Raw genomic sequence first — 7,607 nt, 5'->3', positions numbered from 1 at the left:
GCACAATCTCTATAGCTTTTGAATTTTACTTAGGAATGTGAGAAAAATTCTAATACATGAATACAATAAATTCATGTTATCTAATGTATTTTCAATTGTTAAGGGTGGTGATGCCTGCGTCACATGCTTCAATGAAAGAAACACATTAGTTGCTGATGTCGAGGACATTATTGTATATTGCTGCCGCGGAAAAGTGATTATATTGTTTTCAACATTTTTATTGCATTATTGATGTGGCATCAACGGCTGTTAAATACCACAATATTCGTTTTCTTATTAATGCAAACATATTCAAGACAAAATGAATATACATTGTATGTCCAAATTTGCTTAACGGGCAATATTTACCAGGAGTCTGAATCAATATTTGCAACCTGGACAGTATACGTCTGTATCCACACTTGCACTAACATAACATAAACTTTTTTAGTTTTTAAGTATATCATGATGGACCCAATAATATTTGAGTCTAAATTACTGATATTGAAAAAAAAAAAAAAACAATTAAAATTGATCTTTATAGCAAACGCAGTTTCAATACGCTTTCGTAATTCAGTTTTTTCTGTATTTTCCACAAAAGATATTTCGTTTTTAAGAAATACAAAATCAAAATATAGTTTTCATGTCAACTTTCATTTATACTCCAAGTCACCTCAGATTGTTTGCGGTTTTTTGCGTTTTTTCTGTAATTACTCGACTGTTCCTTTCAAAAACTTGCCATTTTATTCATGTCGTTCTGTACTACGATTCCCTTACAATTATTTTTCGTTCTTACCTCCGAGATTGGAAAAATTCAAAATTTATTTTTCCTGCGAGAATTTTGCACTGAATGTATTGTTTATCCGCCATCTTGTTTCTATGGATATTTTGAAATGTTCCCTGTTATCTCACAATTGAAAAGCTGAAATACATGATTTCCCGCCATATTTCTGCTCTTTACCTTTAGTAAAAGACAAAACCAGAAGTTCCGAATGAAAATGGTACAACTGGTACTTAATATGAGTCTTACCACATAAAGTAATAATTTAGCAGGGAATCAGAAATATGGCGGGAAATCATGGTATTTCACATCCACAAAATGCTATATTTAGCAAAATGACATATCTTATATTTAAAAACATCAAATTGTCTTTTTTGCTTATAAATTACCGCTGTGGTTTTAAACCGCCTTATATGTAAGATCATCATAGGAAATCGCTTAAATATTTAGATTTGCTTATTTCCCTACATTTTTGATCATATTTCGAATATTAACTGCTGGACATGCAAAAGGAAATGGCTGACAAGGTAAGTTGTGACAATTTTCTGTAAGGTAATTTGGACATTGTGGAGACAGCTTATAAATATGTTTCAACGTCATGCCTGAGTTCAAAATGAACTATTTTGTAAGGATAAAGTATAAAAGTTTAGGGGAGGATGCATGTCAGTTGACCATAGTCTTTGGATTCATTTTGTTTTAAATGCGTGTATTTTCGAAGATTTGTACCTATTGTTTTTCACCAAATGCTTGCTTAAGTGTAGTCATCAAATTCTAATAGGATGTAGCATTTGAAAAGGAAATAAACACAAAAAGAGGAATGAAAGTCATAAAAATGATGATAAGGAAGTATTTATTATATAGTTGGATTGGGCATGTGGAAAAACAAACTGATTTGATCAAGTTATACACATCGTAACAATACTGAAAAAAATAATAGGCTCTAATATGAAAATTGTCCAACATAAATATTGTAAATTTCGGTATAATGTATACGTAATGAACCACCCGAACTCCCTTTATTAGTATAAAAAGGAAAAAAAGGAAAGTGCTCAATGAACGAAAACAAACATTTAAATATTAAATAACATCTTTTTGCTGTCATTCTCATATATGAAACGTGTTTTTTTTTATTGTATCCGAATCATATAAACATAAACTTTTATATTTCCAAATACAGCAGTGCCACATTCTTGACACTTTTGCAAAGCCTGGAAACACATATCCTGTTCCCAAAATAGTTCAGGTAGTCAACCATCTAGGAGAAATTACGTATGTCGTAGGTAAGAAACTCTAATTTAATGCCATTGTCAGTTATTCACGCTTATTTACATGCAGTATATAGAGGGTTTTCTTTTAGAACAACTTCGTTATAAATGTGGCAAAGCAAAGTAGATTCATAACCTGAAATATATTTTAATCAAGGGAACCAAAGTCCTAGTGGAAATGAACAGAATTTAATTCCGTGTTAATTCACACAAAATTAACAAAATTAAGTTAGAAACTCATTGAGTTAGTAAAATATTTTCAAATGTCATTTGATTTTTTTTTCCTTTTTGTGAAGCTTGGACTGGAAATTAAAACAGACTAATGTATTCATATACTCAACGATATAGTAATCATAGGATGAGGACTGTCATATTGTTCCCATGTGGACATTTAACAGAAGGAAGACATGCTATAACAGAATGTTCAAAGTGTGGCTCCAAAGTATCAGAAATGTTTCCAGACGTTGGGAGTACTGTTCCAATTGATTCTTAACGATGTGTTTAAATATGGTGCTTAACGCTCATAATGGAATTTTCAGTATCTTTGATAAATTAGCAGTCTCCTGATAAAAAGACATTGATTAAATTAAACTGAAAATTGATTTATTGGTTTATGTAAAGTTTAAAATTTAACAAAATAAAATAACTTTTGTAGTGTTTTAAAAGCAGATTAAATTAGTTTTCACATACATTTTTTGAAAGCCTCTGAGGATTATTTGTTCGAAAATCATGTTGAGAGGAATTTATATCTTAGTAGTCATCTTGTCATATATTAACGGAAATACGCCTTGTTAGCCTATACTGTCGAGTTAATCTGGTTCTTATGGATGCCGTCGAGGACTATGCAAGAAAATGGATAAAACGAGAACAAGAAGACATTGATTCTCTGTCAGAGTGGTTGAAGGCCGTGAGGTCTTTAATTTTGAAACGAATGAAAGGTTTAAGTAGGTCAATGTGTGTCAAGGCTACATCAGTTTTCAAAGACCCCAATGTAGCAAAAACATTGTCTACTATACATGACAAATATGTTGTCGTACCAGCAGACAAAGCCCAAAACAACATCGTTTTTTGTCTGCAAAACGTTTTATACCCAATGTTTATTATCAGAGGTAGACGTAGAAAATAATAGCAGTAATAAGACCTACACTGCTACCACTCTTTCCAAAGAAGAGATTGTGGAAAACCATAAATCTGTGCTATCCTCTTTTGGTCTCTCTACCAAGGACGATGATTGTGATTTACCGTCTATGTACTGGATTCCTAAACGTCACGAGAGTCCATACAAACAACGTTTCATAGCTGGATCTGCATAATGTACCACCAAACCTCTTTCAAAACTTTTAACTTCTATACTCACAACTGTCAATGAGGGTCTACAGTCCTACCACAACACTTGTTACTCCCGTAGTGGTATTAATTCAATGTGGATCCTAAAAAATTCGAAAGATCTTTTGGAGACAATTAGTTTAAGACTATTTTCTGAATATAATAGTATTAAAACCTATGATTTTTCAACACTGTATACTTCTATTTCCCATACTCAGTTAAAATCCCGACTTAAAAACATTATACATCGTTGTTTTTCCAAAAAAAAAAAAAAATGGTACACCTAGATACAAATATATAGTTCGTGGTAGAGATTCCTCATACTTTGTAAGAAATAATTGCAAATCATCTTCCAAATATACAGACATATACAACATATTTGTCAAGTGTTGTGGACGTGTTTTTCAACAAACGGTCGGCATTCCAATGGGAACAAATTGTGCTCCTTTACTAGCTGACCTATTCCTTCACTCTTATGAGGCTAACGTTATAGCTGATCTGATCAGAAAGAAAGAATATTGTTTGGCTAGTTCCTTCAATCTCAGTTTCCGCCATAAAGATGACGTGTTATCTTTAAACAATCCTAATTTTGGGGATTTGATACATCGCATCTACCAAAAAGAATTTGAGATAAAAGATACTACAGACATTGCGAAGTCAGCCTCATATCTTGACCTACACTTAGAAATCGATGGTAAAGGAAAACTATTGACCAAACTTTACGACGGACGTGATGACTTTTCATTCAGAATTGTCAACTTTCCTTTCATCTGTGGCAACATCCCTTCGGCACCTGCGTATGGAGTGTTCATATCACAACTCATACGTTATGCCAGAGCTTGCCGAAACTACGCAGACTTTTTTGTATCGCGCTAGAACTCTAACAAATAGGTTCTTGAACAGGGTTATGTTGCTACAAGATTGAAGTCATCACTACAGAAGTTTTATGGTCGTCATCATGAACTCGTGGATCGTTATGGTGTATCCATCAGCACCATGAAAACTGATTTATTCAACGGGTCATAGTTTTCCTTTCCTCGTTTGTCTACCCCGGACTTGACTTTTTATGAGCGACTCGGCGGATGTTGCTAGAAAAGCAGAGGACGCTTACCCTACCGGTGCACCTGGTCCATGCTCCCAGTTTTTAGTGGAGTCCGGGTTGCTCATTTACTTTTGTTACTTTGTATGTATGATTTTAGTTGTTTTATGTTCTTTGTTGTGTATGTCTGTTTTCCATGCCTGGTCTTTGTCCTTGGATTACATTCTTTTGATTTCCGCTATAACCTTGGTTCCCTTGATTACTCTTTTCTATATCATATAAGCCATATACACCATGATTAACCTCCAGAGTCCATCTTTTCCGAATATCAGAATGATGTTTTAACAGTTCATTTCTCGACGTTTATTAAAAGAAGAATTTGTTATCTTATTGGAGTTGATTTTTGTAGAAATAATTCAACTTTCAACTTACCTGCCAATTCAGAGTATAAAATTCAATAAGAAATATGTAAGTCCTTCTCTCTAGTTGATTTATAAATCATACGGCAATAAAGGACTACAGTATATATAGGATACAGAAAATTTGCTTTACTGATATATTTGCGGACATAAACTAAAACAAAACAATACTCATACTAATATTGATATCAATTTTCGATGATTGCTATTTCCTTTAGTACAGTATAGTACAGTCATCATCATCATATTGAATGCATGTCTGTTTTTGGAATGAAAACATATTTTGATAAATAACTTAGTTTCATCAGAAATTTGATAAAATAAGTGCCTCTTGTGTTTCATTAAGATATTGTTTGGTTTGATCATGTAATTATACCATATTTTCGAGCGAAAACATGATTATGAAAATAAGTATCTTACTCTTCACTGTATATGATATCACTTGACCTTTTAACACTTTACAATGGTAGTGTCAATATTACCTACACGCATCAATTGTCTTACACGTTTCATATATTCATATACATTTAAATCAGTTCCACAAATGTTTTGCTTTAGTGACAAAGTATTTCCAAATGCGTTTAACTCATACGTCAACATAACAAAATCGGAGGTATACTGGAAGGAACTTTTTTCAGTCACTTTAGTTGACAATTCAACTTTACCTTAATAAGGCAATGACAAAAAATGGAAATTGACAAGCAAGTAACACTAGAAAAGACAATCAACTGACATTGAATTTAATATAAACGAACCCAAGGGCTTAAAATTGACACAGGCAACAGAACACAACAAAAATAAAGCGATTGTTGTGCTTTATTAGGCCGAACACCTACTGCTTTTGGCTGATATTCGTCTTAATATTTCTGACTTTCATTTCCAATGAAAAAGGAAAACGTTTATGACTGAATGTAGCTTCAAGTAACTTAATATATCTACCTGGCAATAAGACCATGTCATGGATACATACGACTTCAGACGACGTTTTAAAGGTACGACCGAAATATCATGTACGTGTATTTAGGCAACATATCAATGTTCAAATAGCATTTTTGTTAACTCCTAAGCTTTTCAGAATATGTAAAATGCCCGATATTTCTAGCCTTTTCTATGTTTCAAAACAAAATCTCCACCAAATGCATTGTTCAAATGTTAATACATATAAAAAAAAATATCTCATTATACCAACATCGATGTCGACGATATATTTAAGATTTTTCTTGATTTACAATTTCTCAATTCAACGTATGTATGTTACTATCAAGTTCTTTGAATTTGATGAGAAGATAGTGATCAAGATTGAAAAAAATCACTGATACAACATCAAGTATATTGTAAGAAAACGGTTTCTGGAAAAATACTATGATGAAGTATACCACATGTAAAAGGAAGGAGGAAGTCATCAGTAGTTGGGAAAACTTGGGGACGACTTCATTTATATCGATTTTTGGTGCACATAAAATAAAAAAGAAATATAGATTGGCCATTGTTAATTTTTCGTCATCTTTATATTTGTTGGCGATTTAAAGTGTTTTCTTTTTTTTGCAAGACGAAATTTGCTATTGCCTATAACACAGTACTAATACTTCTGATTAATGTATTTGGTAAAAATGTCAAAGATAATTTTGAGTTTTAATACATGTATAATACTTTGGATGTATTAGACAACTCAACTATATGTATGTTCTATATCTTGATAGCTATGCATTGTTAAATTTGGACTGCGTTGTGCAGTTCAAAGTCCTATTAACTCCATCAGAAAAACGCAAAGCAAGAAGAATGATCTGGACGAACAAGAACACATTTTGTCGTAGATGTTAAAACATGTTTCACCAAGAATATGGATGTACACACAATTAACTGTCACCCCTCTTGTTGTATTCATTCTATACTGCAACCATATAATTTGAGCAGTCAAAATACATTGACTGTATATTTAAAAGTAATATCTGACTGGATATAACTTTCCGTTGTGACGTCACAAACGTAACAACGTTTATATATTGCTCGAATGTCATTCGCTTCGAATAACAAACGTTGCCTTTGCTTAAAACGTCATTTTTAGTTAAAAGAAATTTGCAGCAGTATAAAGAGAATGAAGTGCGTGGACTTGACAGACAACTTTGATATCTGACTTCGGCCCAAACCGGTAAAAATGCTTGGCACAACTTGTCAGTGCGCTGTTATTGTATTTTTCTTGCATGCCACAATACTGGGTCCATATGGATATACAATAATAAACAAACGGTATTGGGTGGCTTTGAAAAGCCATTATTTTTGATGATTTATAAAACTCCTTAACGACGTTATTGTATTTAAGAGTAATCCAGGAAACCAAGGTTTTTTGAAGTAATCAAAAGAATGTAATCCAGGGACAAAGACCTGACATGGAAAACAGACATACACAACAAAGAACTTAAAGTAACTAAAATCATACATACAAAGTAACAAAAGCAAATGAACAACTAACGACTGGGAGCAGGTGCACCGGTAGGGTAAGCGTCCTCTGCTTTTCTAGAAACACCCGCCGAGTTGCTCATAAAAAGTCAAGTCCGGTGTAGTCGAAAGAGGAAAGGAAAACTATGACATGTTGAACAAATCAGTTTTGATAGCGCAGATTGAAACACCGTAACGATCCACGAGTTTATGATGACGACCATAAAACTTTTGTAGTGATGACTTCAATCTTGTAGCAACATAGCCCTGATCCAGAAGACTATTTGATAGAATTCTAGCGTGATACAAAATGTCTGCATAGTTTCGGCAAGCTCTGGCATAACTTATCAGTTGTAATATGA

At 33.1% G+C, this 7,607-nt stretch overlaps 1 long non-coding RNA gene across 1 annotated transcript; it reads left to right on the top strand.

Moving 5' to 3' along the window:
- Positions 1–1,125: 1,125 nt before the first annotated feature.
- LOC148611833 (uncharacterized) lies at positions 1,126–2,688 on the top strand. The gene is made up of 3 exons (XR_015924600.1): positions 1,126–1,287; positions 1,938–2,040; positions 2,322–2,688. It is a non-coding gene; the product is annotated as an uncharacterized LOC148611833 (long non-coding RNA).
- The last annotated feature ends 4,919 nt before the right edge of the window (positions 2,689–7,607 follow it).

Source organism: Perna viridis, chromosome 7 (assembly GCF_037379345.1).
Source record: "Perna viridis isolate PV_CMFRI_1.1 ecotype Kerala chromosome 7, ASM3737934v1, whole genome shotgun sequence".
Classification (NCBI taxonomy): domain Eukaryota; kingdom Metazoa; phylum Mollusca; class Bivalvia; order Mytilida; family Mytilidae; genus Perna; species Perna viridis.
Note: the sequence above shows the minus strand (reverse complement) of the source record. Positions and strands in the feature narration are given on the sequence as shown.